At 43.8% G+C, this 16,971-nt stretch overlaps 1 long non-coding RNA gene across 4 annotated transcripts; it reads left to right on the forward strand.

Annotated features, from left to right (window-relative positions):
• Nucleotides 1-7,886: 7,886 nt before the first annotated feature.
• Nucleotides 7,887-14,030, forward strand: LOC121060340. Of its 4 annotated transcripts, none has more exons than XR_005814790.1 (4): nucleotides 7,887-8,376; nucleotides 9,955-10,033; nucleotides 11,683-11,879; nucleotides 12,378-14,030. It is a non-coding gene; the product is annotated as an uncharacterized LOC121060340 (long non-coding RNA). The 4 variants fall into 4 exon arrangements; XR_005814789.1 differs by lacking the exon at nucleotides 7,887-8,376 and adding an exon at nucleotides 8,418-8,842; XR_005814788.1 differs by lacking the exon at nucleotides 7,887-8,376 and having other exon boundaries at nucleotides 9,597-10,033.
• The last annotated feature ends 2,941 nt before the right edge of the window (nucleotides 14,031-16,971 follow it).

Consider the following 16,971-nt stretch of genomic DNA (forward strand, 5'->3'; position numbering starts at 1 on the left):
TTTAAAAAAGAGGGAGAGAGAAAAAAAGAGGAAGAATAAATTGTATAGGCGATTTTAACAGATTGATTTTATCAGCCCTCCACTGGAGCTTTGATAGCTCTCTGAGTGGCTGCGCTATAGGGAACACCGCAAAGAGATTGAGTGGCAACAGTTTGGCTTCCTAGAGCAATCAAGTGAAAGCTCTGAGTGACCTGATATTAAAAAATGGAAAAAAAAAACCACAACTCACAACAACTCAATAGATGCAAACATGAAAGCGTTTGTTAAATTGTTGTTGCAAGGATTAGAAAAGTTCAAAGAATATGTTTTTTAAATTGAACTCTTTTGTTGTTTTGTCATGATAAGCTACGAAGACTAAAATGAAACAGCAGATACAGACTCTTTTGTGATGCAGATGGTGTAATCTGGGCCTAAATATGAAAAACAGTGCTTGTTAAAAGAGCCTTTTGCTGCCTCACTGCAGTCTATTCTGAAAAAAAATATTATGGGTAACAATGTTTCATACACCCCTATGAAACTTTGTAAGTGTTTTACAATGCATGAGAAGCATTGTTATCTGTGTAGTGATAATGGTGAAGCTCAGGAACAGATCCTGAAACTGTCTGATACCATCTTTTTTCACCTCTTAAGATCAAGTGCAGCTGTTACTATCTCTTGTGAAGTGACATTAGTCTGGTCTGAAGATGCCAACCTCCATAATAAACTGGGGAAGTGTCAGATAAAAACCTTGGTCAATTCTCCCTGCTAATCGGTATAGAATTTATCTTATTTCATTGATCATGGTCATTATTCTTGCATGACTTCTGTACTTATTTCTTGCTTCAATCCACAAAGATGATGAACCCATTTCAGGAATGCACTAAACTCATTCCATTTAAGCACTGTGAAGCTTAATGCAGGTATTTTTTCTGTTTGAGTAGCTTGTGTCACCTGATTCTGGCATAGTGTCTCTTAAACTTAAATGTATCGGCCTTTACTTAAAGTGTTTTAAGTTAGATCAATGTAAATTTATTTTCCTAACAGCAAGGTTGAGATCCAGGTAGTAGGACTTCAGAAGTAAAACTCTGTATATTAGGCTGCATAAGCACCATCTGAAACTGCCAGGAAAGCAGTTAGCACCGGTGTGAATGCTGGATTTGGTAGAAATTCTCAGCTAAGGCTGTCTAACATTGTTTAGTGGTGATAGGTTTCTAATTCAATTCAAACTAAATTCCTTTACTGGGCTTAGAAATTCATGAAGGCATATGTGCCCTCTCAGGGTCTCTCTCCTGATGGAGACTAGCGATTCCGTTCAGAATTTTGTGTTCTGACTGATTTAGAGATGATTCAGAGTCAGTTCAGATAAATGTCATGCCAAGTGATTCTGAGAGGAAGAACTCCAAACACTAATGCATGTTCACATGTTGTCTTGCCTATAGCAAAATCATCTGTCCCTTTTTCCTTTTGACTTCCTGCCTCTTAATGTGACGATAAAGCTAAAAAAGCTTTCAGCAAAATTTTAGCTGAAACAAACGCATGAAATGTTTCAGGTTTGAAGAAATTTATTTCACTGCAAATGTTCTAGCTTCTGGAACTGTTAGGGCATCCAGCACTGTAGGGCTTAGAGCCCCCCAGTGTTGGGATCTGTACATACATACAGCAGAGGGATGGTCCGTGTTTCGAAGGACTAATAGCCTAAAGTGGACCCCAGAGGAAAACCAAATGCAGGTAGGAAGCATGATAACTGGTAATATGTTCATAAGATTATGCCATAAATGAATTGGCAGAATTAACGTATTTTCTAATGAGGTTTCAGAAGCTGATATTTACTGTGGGATACATCCGCCTGATTGGTACCAAGGTATGGATTGCAATATTAGGAACTTGGAAGCGTCATTTCAGGCTACGAATTTCAAGTGAGGAACAAGTCAACAGTCCCCTGGAGGGTGTTTATTGTTATGCTGGCTGCCTGAACAATTAGCTTCTCTTTAGAAGGCAGTCTACCAAAGCTTGTACTATTTGTTTATCACTGTGAAGAGCAGCATTCATCAGCATCATTGAAATGAACATTAGAGTCTTAAAGAGCATCTTGCTGTTCTTTATTTTAAGTTAACATAGAATTATTGAAAATTACGCTTTAAAATACATTTTTTAAGGATAAAGCTCTTTTATATCCAATTACAAATAACAACCGATATTCCATAGAGCCCTTGATAACAGCTCCTGTTAGGCCTGAGGAGCAGTCAAGCAAAAAGTACATTGTAATAAGGTCACAAATGCTGTAAATTACTGGGTTCTCATCCTTGCATACATCTCACAGTGGGCCAAGAGGGTTTCACTTCATTAAATGTGAGAAGTCACAACTCATACTAAATCACGCCACAGCATCTGAATCATTAAATAGAGAACATAAGAAATTGCACCACATGGAGATGTTTCTCCTTTCTTCTTAACCTCTTATTTTCTATCAGCATGTTTTCCCCTGACTTGGATGTGGATTTCAGAGTTACAGCCTGAATTTACGGGAAGATGGGTAAACATCTCTTGCCTGGCCATAGCATATCCAGGCATATCTTGCCCGGATGACACGCTGGAAGGAAGCGGCCAAAGAAATCTTTGTGACAGGGTGCAGGGCTCTGCTGTCTGCAAAGGCTTAGCAAGCCTGCGCTGACCGCGTGAATCTAGGCAGAAATCCGAGGGGACCAAAAGGGATGTGGCATTGCTTAAATTGTTTTGCTTCCTGCTCTAGCTGCAGGAGTGTTACGAGCTTATGGTTTCCATCTGTGTTGTCTTTGGTCTAAGAAATTGTTCTGTAGGTGACTATAACTCAAAGTACACATTCCTTTGCTAGTAAACCACCCACCTACTTCTATTTTGGATCTGTTTTACATTCTGTGTGTCTCCACGTGGCCACTGTGCTCTGCCATCCATCATCTTAATCTGCACTTCAGCTTTCTGTACGCGCTGGCACAGGACTACCGCTCAGAGCTGTAAGCCCATACTGTGCCACAGATCTCCCCACTGAGAGCAACAGCCCATAAATATTAGCCGAAGATCTATTAGGCCATTGCCAGGGTTCACTGTCCTAAGGCTGTACAAGATTTTTCTCAGGCTCGATCCTCTTTAAAAGCTTCGGTCAGACCTAGTTCCTTTCCATGACCCGTCTACAGGCATTATCTTCTGGCGAAGGCTGGATATGGGATGCTTCTTGATCTTAGCCCGTCTGGTATTTCTTCTAACCCAAATGCATTCTGTGTTTCCTATAAAGGGAAAAGTACTATCAGCAGTTTCTCTTCGATCCACTTCTGTCCCGGATAGTTCATTTGGGGTAGTTAGAGGGCTGACCATTAAACTTCACTGAATAGAAGAAGGTAAATAAGATGATTTTTAAAAATACATATATTTTATTTTAAATATTCCAGGTTAATACCCCCTTTTTATTGTTGCTAGTGTATTTTTCTTCCTCTTGCTCTGCATTTCACATTGATCTTATATTAGCCTAACTTGCTGAACACGGCTTCTCACCAGTGCTAGCAGCAGCAGAACGAAGCTGAAGTCTTTGAAGCAGCCGCGTGTTAGCAGCAGCTGGGGAGGCAGCCTGCCTGAGCTGGTGAGAAACACAGGAGTTCACTTCCTACATATCCCCCAAATCTACTTTTGGCCACAGGCAAATGTCCTCACTTCCTAGTGCTTTTGTCTTTGCCTTTTATCTATTGTATATTTGCATCTGCGGCTTTTGGGGTAGGGAAGAACTCATATTATGTGTTCATACAGCTCTTCACAGGATAAAAACCTCAGCAAAGTTCAGGATCCCGTGTGCTGCCAGAATATAAATAGCAAATGTTTAAATCTCAAGGCGCCAAACCTCTTGAGTACCCATTATCCTGAATGAGATAAGCGAGGGCCCAGCAGAGGGGAGGTGCATGGCCTGTGCTGCTTGAGAGGATTCAGCTTCGCTGATGCTCCCTAAACTGTGGTCTTGCAGCTGGGATTTAGAACCCAGCAGCAATGCTGCTTTGGCAGGAGAGCCATTCCCTTCCATCATATTTGGAAAGCTCGGTCTGTTGCAGCCTTCAAAATTAAATTAAAGGCTCTTGCCTGCTGCAGCATTCAACTTGTGAATATTTATAGGGGATTCTGTAAGGCTTCCAGAGGGCAGACGTCCACTGAAGGGCAGCCACAGCATAAATGCACCTGCTGGTACGCAGCTGACACTACTGTGGTGTGGCTCTGACCTCAGAGTCCCACCTTGGTATCTTTTCCTTGAGCTTGATTAACACTGTATGGTTTCACATCCTTCTCTAATGAAGTTTGCAGCTCTTTGTACACAGGTGAAGTGAAAAATCAGGTTCTTTACTGACCGTTGCAGGGGCCATAAGCACAGAAAACCTACCCAGTCTTTGTAGTCATTGATACTGTGGTTGTTTCTACCCTGGTGGTACCTGCACATGTGCAACAGGACCAGAACCCTGGTGGCTGGAATATGTGCATTCAGTGAGGGCGTCCTGATCAGTAAAACATTGCAGAATGGTTGAGGGAAATGCCAGCTTTCTCTCAGGAGGGGAAACAGGCACATAACTGCCCTTTATTGCAGTGTGTTGGTTTGGGGACAAACCCCATCCCACACTGTCAGGGAATTTGTATCATATCTGCGAGATGGAGTGGGAGACTGGACATGCAGATTTAATATGTTTATGAGAAAACAAGCCCATTTATTTTTAAAGCCAGCAAGTACCTCCTAACCTACAGGACTTCTCTAAATCAGTTCCTGCTTTACATACAGGATCTGTGCTCAAAATTTACAAGTAGTACTGGTATAGTGTGCCAAAGATTAGATATCTGCATTTAAAAAAAAGGAGGAGTGGAAGCATCTTTTCTGTCTGAATTTATGTAACCTCAGCATTCAGCTTTTATGGCTGTCTTTGTCAGCTGCTATCGTATTTCTGTGCTCCCTGTTGGTGCTTCACGATTGCTATCGAGTCATCCCTTAACTGCTTTGCAAGAAGCTAAACCTTCTCTTTGATGAGCTCAAACTTTAAAGAAAATATAGGAGCGTATTTTGGTCAAAAGATTCTGAAAATCACTGTAACTTATTTGTTGTTGTTTTAATAATCAGTTATTTTGATCAGTTATTTTGAGCTCTGTTCCCATTCAGAGGAAAATGCAAAGAAGATGAGAGAAAAACATGCCACTATTAGAAATCCAAACTTTGATTTTAGCTCATAAATCATGTGCAGTTGGAACAGAGAAAACAGAGAACGCTAGGTAATAGGATTCATCAAGTCTTGCTGACTTTAATAATAAAAGCTGCCACCCCAAAGAAATAAAGTACATTCAGCATGCAAAGGGAATAAAAATATGAACTCATCTTGGCTAATGGCTCTGAGAAGTAATATAAAGATATGCATAGATTACTTTGAACCTTAAAGAGGGATGCATCCAATTTGCATAAAATGTTAATAGTAATTTTAGGGGTAAGAGATTTACTTTGAAACGTAGGGATTGTTACAGGGAATTGTTAAAGCGGAGTCTGTCCCTGAAGGTTTTCTTTGGAGTCCCATTAAATGTGCATGGTGACACCTTTGTGCTTTGGTTCTGCCAAGCTTAGCTTATGTGTACGTTACCAAACCCCACCGAAGCTCCCTTTTTGGGTGGAACTTTATTCCGTTAAGATAGGAAAAAATGAGCAGGGATAGAAGGAGGTGTGGAAAAATATGTAGAAGAAAAAAATATATAAATATCGTGATTTGCTAAACCTCTAAAACAATACATATAATGAGAAATGTCTCTGCAGTGTTTGTTCCAGTTGGTCTTTGTTGTGGAGCGTTATTCCACAATTCTAACCCGCTTTACATGCAGGACGTTACTCACTTTCACGGTTTTTAGTTTACTTCTGATTGTGGATCTCATCAGTAAAGGCATAAAGGGCCATCACTAGTCATTAGTGTCCATCAAGATTTCACATGGTCTTTTAAACAGTAGATGGCTGTCTGCAAGCTTTATGAATTGACTTACAGTCAAATCTGTACATGTTAGGTTTCCATCTGTCTGCAAAGTGTGACCTCAAACTTAGACCGTGATTTTGTATTTTCTTTTTTTAATTCCCACCTGGGTATGTGCCCCCTTCATTGCTTCAGCCATGCTGCGACCCATCGGTTACAACCACTGAAATGGACTGCCCTGAATCTGCTCCCTGGCAATCAGCCTGGTAAATAAAATAAAATAAAACTCAAGTCTTTTTCCAGCATGGAGTTCAGTCTCTTCCTCGGATCCTGGGGCAGTGGGTGCTCTGAAGGCAGTTGTCCCCATTTTTACACAGTGCCTGGAGCTCTGCCCAGGCGAAAGCGTACCCGACACAGTGCATATGGCATCAGACAGCTTCTGCCCCAAACCCTTTGTAATTGAAGCGGGCGCTACAGACAAACAACAGGAGTGCGGCGTTAGCATCGCTCCAACCTCAGTGAGCTGGAAAATGAGGAACAGGGCGACTGAGCCGTTTCCCGGGGACCTCGCAGGGACTCTGTGGCAGATTCCTGTACAGTGCCATAAGCGTGCATCCAGCTCCGTCCCTTTTGATTTCTCCTCTTTACCTGCAAGGGAAGTAAAGGATTGTCCCCAGGCAGGCGCCTTCTCCTGCAGCAGGGTGCCGGCAGTCCCAGCAGGGCCTAGGGAGAATCCCTCTGGGGGAAGCAAGGCTGGGATTTAACCTTGGGCTTACCCAGCAATAAGAACTGAGATTGCACCCAATTTCTGTCTCCAACTTCCCTCTGATTTCCTCAGACAGAACAATTGCACACACAAAATTAAAATGAGGGAGACAGCGCAATGTGCAATTCGGATGTGCTCTGCGAGGCAGGGTGTTTATTCCCATCCATCCCAAAGATTCATTTGTGGCACCTCTTTAATGTTATTGTTTCATTGCGTTTTCCATCTTTCTGCTTTCCCCACCAAATGGCTTTGAACTGGGTGCTTATTTGTTAATTACCCCTTTTCTTGGCTTGCCACGTAGGTCTCGTTGTTATTGTTATTAATGCTTTTACAGTAGTTTACGAGAGAAATCTCCTCCCGCCTCCCCTCGCAAAAACAAACATACATTTTATCAACAGAGCTAACATGATTGCAGCTCTGCTGCTATGTTTTATTTATTTCCGTATAGGTTTGATTCCATTGCAGTTTCTCATTTTTGCCTGATGTATTATTCATGATTTATACAATATTGGAGCTTGTGTAGGACACCCTCATTTTGTTAGCTGTGCAATAATTTTCTGAGGTATATAAAAATAACACACAGTAGGCTCTTCCTCTTCCACATTTCCTTGTGCGTGCTGTTTGCAGGGAAGCAATAGCTGTAATACGTGGTTAAAACAATTACCACTTCTACTTTCAACACCTCAGTGACTGAGATAGAATATAGCAGCAGGTAAAATGCTCCTTCCTTTCAGTACTTTATGACGCGATAGCTATTACTATCAACATCATTGCTATTCTAGAAGTGGGTAGACGCCTTTGCCACGACTGGAATAACATGGCGTCTGATTTGGTTCGTGCACGAGGCCCTTTTGGTTCAAGCTAACAGGTCAAACTAAAGCACTGCAATTACATCAATTGCATGGGCGTGGGGAAAAAAAAAAGGGGTGAGTTTAAGGAGTTAAATTTTCCTGAGTGCTTTAAGACCAAATGCTGAAACACAGACACAGAAAGTGAAATACCTGTAAGTGACTCCAAGCCTGTTTGGAAAACGTTTCCTGCCTGATTTGCTCGGACACGTGGGCACCTGAAGTCAAGAGGGGAAGAGAAACCAGTAGGTTCATTTGTAACTGCAGAAAGCTGTTCCCTATTTACAACAATTAAACCAGGCTGTCTTGGAGCTCTATTTAAGGCCTTTATGTGGGCAGGAGCTCTGGGTATAGCTCCCCTTCACCTGGGGAAGGCAAGGTACTGTGCTGAGGGGTGAGGGCATAGGCACGTTGCTCTGCTCCAGGGGTTGCTCCCCCTGGCAGGCAGCTGGCCCTAGATTATCCCTCGCGGAGCTCACTGCTGTGCCGTGGTTAGTACCTCTGTTCTGTATTCTGCTGTCATTCTGTGGTTTCTTGCATCACTGAGATTCAATATACCTTTCCTACTGTGTTATTTTTAATTTCTTTGGAATGTAGAAGAGTAAAATGTGCTCCAAATTTTTAATTCCTTTTTATAATTGCTTAATATCTGATTTTTCCTGTCTTCCATATCCCTGGGAAAGTCCAAGTAGGCTTTGCTGCACTGCCGTACTCTTTAGCCCCACGTTTCGCTGAGCAAAGCAGTGACCTTGCTGTGCTCCTGTGGCCGCTTAGGCAGGGAGAGCGGGTGAACCGGCACAAGCACCTGGTTGTTGAAAGGAGAGCGGTGGTGGGTAGCCAGGTACGTGGACTGACTTCAGGGGATTTCTGTCATTTTCAGTTATTTGCACCTTTAATAAGGTGTTTTTGGTGGTGTCGATACCTACTGCTTTATGATTAACGTGCAACTGTTCTCTCTGATCCTATGTAAGAGCAGGCTTAATGTTCTGCTTTAAAAATTAATATTTTGTCAATACGTATCACGCTTCTGTAATATGTGAGTTGTTACAGCCTCTGCGTTCTCGTGTGAACACATTAGAGCTAATTTCTTCTCTATCCTTCCCACTTCCAGTTCTTTCCAGTCACAGGAATACATCAGGGAAAGCCAAGGCATCACCCTAAACGGGTGCTTTTTGAGCTTTTCTGCGCAATGACCCTTTTCCTCATACTGGGGGAGGATCCTCTTCCAGCAGACAGTAGCTGCCATTGTGTCAACTCTCCCAGCCGAGTTCTAGATCCCAGAACAATTTCTCCTGCTCCCATTACTAGTGAATATATTAAATCTAAATGGTTCTGTCATCACGTTCCCCAGATGATAACATTTTCCCACCCTACAGTCAGTATAAAACTTTATGATATTATTGACTTGAGCACATCTCAGCCAGGCCTTGGAGTTATTGATTTAATGACTCTCTTCTTCTCCTTCCCCTCTTTATTCTGTTCCACTGTTAATTCTCACTTTATTAGAACTGCTGGTGCTCCAAGCCTTTTATTGCATTAGTATGAACTTATTTCTGAGTATGAAACCATAAATTATCCACTGACCGTTCCCGTATTGAATGGGAAGGTAATAAATACAAGGAAATTCAAAGAAGTTATACTCGGATCTATTTGCCCTCTGTCTCCTGAGTCAACTCCTCTCCTTGAACAACTGTGCTAGACCGTGAAGAAGATATAAATGTCACCCAGCATCTTAGTGCCTGTTAGCAGTCGGTGGCGATGCTCAGGAAGGGAGCGCCTGTGTAGCTGGGGTGGCAGAAAGGGCGTTATTTTAAAGCACCAGCTTGGGGCAGATCGCTAGCGAGGTTGGCACTGGTTTCATTCAGTTCCCCACAGACACAAACCAGTCCTGCTGGCTGAGGAGACTGGTTCCCGCCTTCTCATGGGGAAGGTTGCTGGCAGCACAGGCTGGGTAAAATTCTCACCACTGAAAAAATGAGCAAGACAAAGAAACCCTCTGTAACTCCAGACAGAAAACATGCGGTAGGAGATTCTTTTGAGTTAGTCAAGCAGCTCACATGATATTTGGTATATGTGTGTTGTTTAGCATCGTCCCTGGGGGATGAATGTTTAAGAAATAATGGATGCCCAGTTACTACTGGTCATGCTCTGCTTGTACTCTCTTAGGTCTGGGGAACCGAGAGAGGGTCTGATGGGATTACGTTGGCTGTAAACACGATGTATGGTCTCACAGAACGCTTTTTTTTTTTTTTTTTTCCTGTGTGACGTTGAGGGTCACAGTCATCAATTTAGTATACTTTCTGTCATGCACTCTGCCATTAAGATAAATTAGTTTGTGTGTGTGTCTGAAGAGTTGGAGGTCAGGAATTACACCAAAAGATTTGTTTTCTTCATTACATGTGTGTGGAATACGTGCTAGATCCAAGCCACGGCCACCCCTATGCTAACATCTTTTTGGAGCTGAGCAAAGCAGGGCTGCTAGGGAGCTGGACACAAAGGTATGAGACAAGGATGGTTTGAAGAGGGTGTGGAGAGAGGTGGTTTAAATAAAAATGTGTAGACTCACTCTGGTCAGTGTTACACCAGTGTAGCTCTGTAGACTTCGCTCCTGATTTACGGCAACACTGGAAGAAACTCGGTCCCTGCAACGTCTTCTGCTTCTCTCTGCATCATTCAGTATCCAGATTGATTAACGTAAGGGAGAATGGTAGACAGTGGGTCATGTCAAAAGCGTGCATGTAAATAGCATGGAGAGAAGGCTCATAGTACAACGCGTTCAGTAGAAAGCATACTTAGTGCAAACATGCACACGATGAACTATGTTATAATAGCATAAATGCGTGTCATGTAGTGGAGAAGTATCTGAGCACGAAGGAGACTGGAGGACACAAGAATGAGGAAGGTGAAGGAAATGCTCTTGAACAGTGGTCTTTACCAATCCCAGATTTAAGTAATATCAGCAGTGATTAACTCAGTAATGGATGTAACCCCTGCAGCCCCCAAAGCTCACCAGGCGCTCAATCCAATGCGGTAACATTAAATCAAGTCTCAGGCCAATCATAAAATAACCGCTAGTGGTTAACACCGAGGGCCTCGCTGCTGGGGAACCCGGGACCTCCTCTGAAATTCAAACTTTTGGGCTGTGTTTAAGCAATCTTCCGAACCTCTGGTGAAGCACACAGGGCTGTGATCGGACAGACTGCAGGAATTCAAGTTGTGAAAGAAGTGCCGCATGCTGCAGTACCTTCCTGCTGGTGACCTGTGAATCCACGCTTAGCGCTTAATTCTCCTACCTTTGCGGAGGAGTTTGTGCTGAGAACTTGGTGGGTTTTGAGCTGTTTACTCAGGCTGTTTAGAGTGTGTGATTGCTCACCTAAGTCACATGCTTTTGCATTTCCACTGTGTGCTTGGCTGGCTGGAATTTTAATGAATAACAGATTACAAACTGCAAATAATGAAAAGTGAATACTCCTGTCTGCACTAAGATCCTATTTCTCCTGTGTAAATACATATATTATGGAGTCCCATATCTCAGCATTTGTCCAAATGACAGCTCGTTCACGGAAACTGAATTATCTCTACAGCGCAGAGGAAGCTCTGTGTTTGCTAACACCGAGTTTCTTGTGTAGAACTTTGTTGTGAGTTTTCTTAAAGTAGGCAAATACTTCGGGGGGGGGGGGGGGGGGTGGGGGGGGGGGGGGGGGGGGGGGGGGGGGGGAGAAAGGGTAAAGCCCCAGGTTGTTTTTCACTTCTTAATGTTGTGCTATGTGGGTCTGCCCCTGCTGATGCTGGAGCTCTAAACTGCAGCTGGAGGAGGTTGCAGTGGCTCCGTGCCCTCACCTCTCTGCGATTCTCTTCTTTTTTTTGCCTTGCCTTGAGTATGTCTGTGCTGCCTAAAAACGCAGGAGGTGGCACCTGTGGTTCGCCATCAAGCTTTCAGTCCCATGCTTTTTGTTCAGTGGGGTTGTACTCACTTAAACACACGTAAGAGAAAAGCTGTAGGAATAATGGACAGAATACTAAAAGTGCTGCCTGTCCAGAGCTGCTGTTCCCACAAAAAAAGTCATTTGTTTGTGACCATAACACTGATGTAAATGGTGAATGTCTAAGCGTGGTAATGTATGTATAAGTATTTCTTTTTCATTAGACCTTTAATAAGTGTCCATCCGTGGCAAAAACCCAGAAGGTCAGGCGTGAATGTTTCTGAAGGGGAAGTGGAGCGAGCTGCAGGTGTGTTCGTTACCGTGCATGGGGCTGGCACAGATGGGAGCCTAATGCAAGCTGATCCGTGGTATTGAACCGCCACCCCTGCGCTCCGCGTGTGCACAGCCGCCGTCTCCTTGGGTAAGGCTATTACAGGAGAAAGAGCAGAAATTCCAAAGGTTGCAGGGAATAATAATTTAGAGACAGTGGAAGGAAATGAGTGAGCTTTAGGAGGTCCTCTGAATCATTAGCTGAGGTCACTCCTCCCTCCCCTCGTGCCCTCGGTTCCCTGCAATAAGGCAGGTGCGGTGGGGGAGCTTTGCTCTGAGACAATCAAGTGAAAACAACTTCCACTCTAGTGAGTATTTAAGCTCAGCTGGAATAAGATGAAGTCACAAATATCAGAGCAGAGAAGTAGAAAGAATTGTAGAGTAAAATGGGCTGTGTATTAAGTAGATTTCAGCATGAGAGGGGACTGGGTCAGTAATTGCCTACTGGTCCCACTCTGACTAATTCTTTTGCTCGGACACACTATGAGGCACATCACTTCTGACCCTGTTCTTAACTTTGGCCCTGTGGAGGCACAGAGAAGCACTAAAGCATTAAAACAGATTTATTTATACCCTCGTGTAAATCCAGTGTAAACATCAGCGAAGGAGATGGCCCTGTTCCTCTGTCAGCTTTAACAGCAGCGGGATGTAAAGCAGCTCCTCTGCCTTAGCACTCACACAGCCTGGAAATGAAAGGACAGACCCCACTGTAACGGTTACATCAATCCAGTGATGTGAAACATAACCAGGAGAGCACACCGATGTGACAGCTTCTGTGATTCTCACCCTTCTGAGCCGTGCCGTTGGCTGCATCCATCCTCTGCTGGGACGGGAGGCAGGCCGGAGCTCAGGGCGAGCGCTGCTGGATGGACCGGCAGCACACGTGGGCTTTGTCAAGCATGAACAGAAACATGAATTTGTGCTCGGACACCATGTGAACTCGCTGTCTTCCCATCCAGAAAGATGTATAGGCCTGATTATTTGAAGTGGGAACACAGCACACCTTGTGGAGCCCAGGCCCCGAGCCGCAGTTAGCTGAGCAGCTACACTTGGTCTGCATCTGCCTTTTACCAGGCAGTCTGGGGAGCGGTTGCCTCAGCTTTAAGGGAGTTCCTCGTTAATAACCATCATGATTTTGTAGGCATGTGTATTTTTAGCCTGTTTCTGTGATTCATGGTATTATTTTTTGAAAAAAACATAGTGCAACCAGCTTAAATTTGATCTGTGGCAGGTTTATAGATTGGTAGGATGTAGATTTCCTTTCTTTAGCAGGGAAGACTTGGTCAGATTTGTATCAGCAGCATCAGTGCTTTATACGAAAATGCAAATGCCTAAAATAGAACAAGGAGCTCAATTTATGTGCAGATGACTGAGGGAATAGAAATCCCTCTGACCTCCTGCAGCATCATCTGGAATCTCGACCGGTTTGCGAACAGGCTGTTTATATTATTAATGTCTTGAATAATGAATCACTGTACATGTAAATGAGCTATTGGTATAACACTTCTGAATAAATCTGTTTCAGGCACATTTCGATGATTGTTTGGCCATTAACTTTAGTAAATATAAGAATGTGAAAGGAAAAGAAAAAAGGATATATAATTTCCTTATTATTTAGCTTTGTTTTAAATGAAACCCTTGGAAAGATGTATATCATTTTAATTTTTGTTCCAGAGGCTTTTATGTAAATTAATAGCATTGGAGAATTGGCAAGAACACTCATTCAATTTGGAACAGCCATGATTATAAGCTTTACATTAATATAACAACAATTTAACAGTGGCTGATAGATGGGACACAACCATGTAATTATCAAAAGTGAGCCACTTTCTTGATCTCTAATTAGTTCTATAAGCAAATATAGTTTTGCTGGAACTAATTGCTGTATTATAGCTGGCAGTGAGGTGAGTGCTGAACTTGAGTTCAGGTACCGAGCATGGAGTGTTGCACATCCAAAGATTTTTCTATTTTCTGATTTAATCAGATGTATAATTCAATTATACGTGTTGGGCAAAAGCAAGCATTTGTGCGTGTAGGAATAACCTTCTCCTTGCTGCAGTCTCCTCTGCTTTATTAATAGCCAGCAATGACCCAGTCTGGGGTTTGTTTCTGTCTGGGAACAGAGGTCTAAGGAACCGCCGTTACAGCGAGAACTGTGAGCAGGTAGTGTTCTATACTGCTTAGCAGAGACAAAGGAAATTATGACGTGGACGGGGAGCAATAATTTTTTTTTTTTTGCCTCTGCATTTAGAGAGATGAAATCTTAACTTGACCAACCGCCTCTTTGTCCACCTGGAGTACTCTGTTGCAGGGGTCCCTTCCTGGGGCTGCTCTTGGTCATCACACAGCTTCCGCTTGTTCGTAGCATCTCATTTGCTTGGTAGGTCTTTAGCCACGGAGCTCAGTTTGCTTTTAAACATCCATTTTCATCATGACTCATTATTTAATGAAGCTAAAAATGGAAGTCAGAGCACTTGGTTCAATTATTCATGGAAAGGCAGAATAATAATTCTATTTTTAATAGTGCTGTAGTGACACATCTCTTGCACATGTCTAAGTGTGGTTTTCTGTCACAAGGCCTCAAAACCACAGCAAATGGGACCTGTGCTCGTGTGCTGGAGAACTCTGATTTTGCAAGGTCTGTTTGTTTTGTAATTGCACCATAAATTGTATTTTTCAGCTTTTATTGCCTGTATCCTCTTCGGAAATACTTTCTCTCATTAGAGTAAACCAATTACCAAGTGCCAGTGCTTTGTTCCAGCTCAATCTGAGCAATTGTCCTAGTACTAATTGCTTAAGGGCAACTACCACGATCTATCAAGATCATAGCTTGGCAATGCTAATGCATTTAGTGGGGAGATTATTGAATTTATTAAACATTTGGCCCAATGCAGCTTCTAACAAATGCATTTTGTGAATATGACAGTCCTGGCGAGTGAATTACAGACTCGTTACTTGGGCCTCTTGAATAGAAACCATGATTCTTGTCAAGGCCATTAGCTCCTTTGCAGAACAAGGGCTGTCGTTTCATTAAGTAGCTCTGCGCATATCGCAGGCTCCAGCATACAGCCCAGTCACTCTCTGTCTCTATCATAATTCCTCATCGAAGCTGAGCTCTTTCTGTCCACAGACGCTCCTGTATGGGAGGTGGGAGCTAGTTTTGCAGGACAGGCACTTCTGCCAGGTGCAGAACCAGTTCTCAGGTCAGCAAATAGATGGACTGAGCAGCATGATTATTTATTCCTTTTCTATGGAGGAAATACCAATGATGGGATGGAGGTCCACAGGGGGTGTATAATTTTCCTCTGCTTCTGTATTTGTGGGAAGGGGCTGCTCCTGTTTATGCCTAGCTCCATGAGCTGCACATCAAGAGGGGATGTTCTCTGGTGGAATTGGAAGAAAAATAAGTGCCCCTCAGTTTTGCGTTGCGCTGTGCAATGTCAGAGTAGAGGAACTTCGTTTTTCTTTGTGCTGAGGAGAATGAACTGAACAGAGCTGGGAGTTTGTATCTTTATTTGATGCTGTTTGTGCAGTGGGGACCATGTAATTACGAGTGCATGAAAGGAATCTAAACAATGCGAATAGGGAAGCTTTGAACATGAAAATGAAGTGGAACTCTTAGATCTGATTGCTCTGCTCTATTGTAATCCCATCTTTAATTTCACTCACGTTAGTGATTCCGAAAAGAAACATTGAATTTCTGTCCTTGCTGTTTCCATTTTCCTTGGTACAAAGCTTTACCATCACTCCTTCTAAACAGTGCAGTGTGGCGTCCACCCTGGTGACGAAGCCACCCGAGGACTGAAAGCTGTGGGATGAGCGGGGGGGCTGATCTTCCTCACACCGAAAGCAGGGGCAAAACTTGAGCTGACTTCAGCAAGCGGTCGTGCCCTGAGAAAAGAAACAGATTTCAGTTCCAAACTTCCAAATGCTTGTTTTATAAACCGCAGGAAAAAAAAACACTCAAGGAATTACGAATAATGCCCCCTCCCAGCATCTTTGTCACACATCTTAGAGGTTGGTAGCGCAGCCTTTGTTGTTGGCAGGCTGTCGGGCTGCTGCTGAGCTATCGCTTCTCCAAACAACCCCTTCCCCTTCCTTGCTGGTATTTCTTTTCAAAGGATGGGATTATGAAGCAGAACAGCGGATCGAAAGGTTTTTCAAGGCCCCCTGCAACTTCAGAAATACTGGGTCTGGCCAGTGTCCCCCCCGCCTGCTCTGCTCACAGCCCTGGGATGTGCGGTGGGGGTGGCCCGGGGCCTTTTTCTGGTCCGTCTGCTGGGCCTGCAAAGCCCCGGGTCCGTGTACAGGCCTCGCGGGTCTCCTCTGAGCCAGGATTAAAAGTAGCAGATGGTCTGAAGCGCTCATTGATCTCAAATGTCACAGAAGATGTACGTAGCCTCCCTGTGCCTCCCGAGGGTTACAGGTGGCCGGCTCTGGGCTTTCGGCAATTGTCGGCGTGGGCAAGAGGAGGCAGGGCCGCTCCGGCATCTCCTCAAATGGGAATATTCCGTACAGGGAAAAAGTGTCCTTAATCCAAGCTAATGATTTTGCTTTTTGTGAAAAAATAAAACTATTATTCTTGGAGAAAAGTCACATGGCTTGTGTTGCTCAGAAACAGCCAGATCACAGCTATCTTAGCTACACCGGAAAAAGTGCAAGTTCCTCTCTGCTGAGGTGACCGTTCATTGCAGTAGGAAGAGTCACCAAAGAGTGCTCTATTCTGAGGGAAAGGATTGTTCCCTTTTTGTCTGTTACTGTGATATAAGGTGGCCATGCTCGCCTCTCAGCTGGGTGGGAAAGAATGTCCCTGGGATAGGTGCACGTTAGCACATGTGCAGCCTCTTCTGCTGAAACCCACTTGGCACCGAGTGAGCGCAGAGGGCAGAAGTGCTGGTGTTCAGCTCTTCTGCGGAGATTCGGAGCCGACCTTGGCTGTCAAGCTGTCTGCCACCTCTCCTGGAGCAGCAGAGGCTCCCTGGAAGCTCGGCAGCTCCTACCGGCTTCAATTTCTGCCGAGGGCACGGAGGTACTCACAGCTTCCCAACCTGATAAACGGCAGGCAGCTCTGAGCTGCTTCTGCTGCTTCTGTCACTGGGCTGCAGCACTGGGAAACACAGCACCGCATTTTCAACTATCCCTAATATTATTTCACAATAATTCCACTATATATATAGATTACA

Source organism: Cygnus olor, chromosome 27 (assembly GCF_009769625.2).
Source record: "Cygnus olor isolate bCygOlo1 chromosome 27, bCygOlo1.pri.v2, whole genome shotgun sequence".
Lineage (NCBI taxonomy): Eukaryota > Metazoa > Chordata > Aves > Anseriformes > Anatidae > Cygnus > Cygnus olor.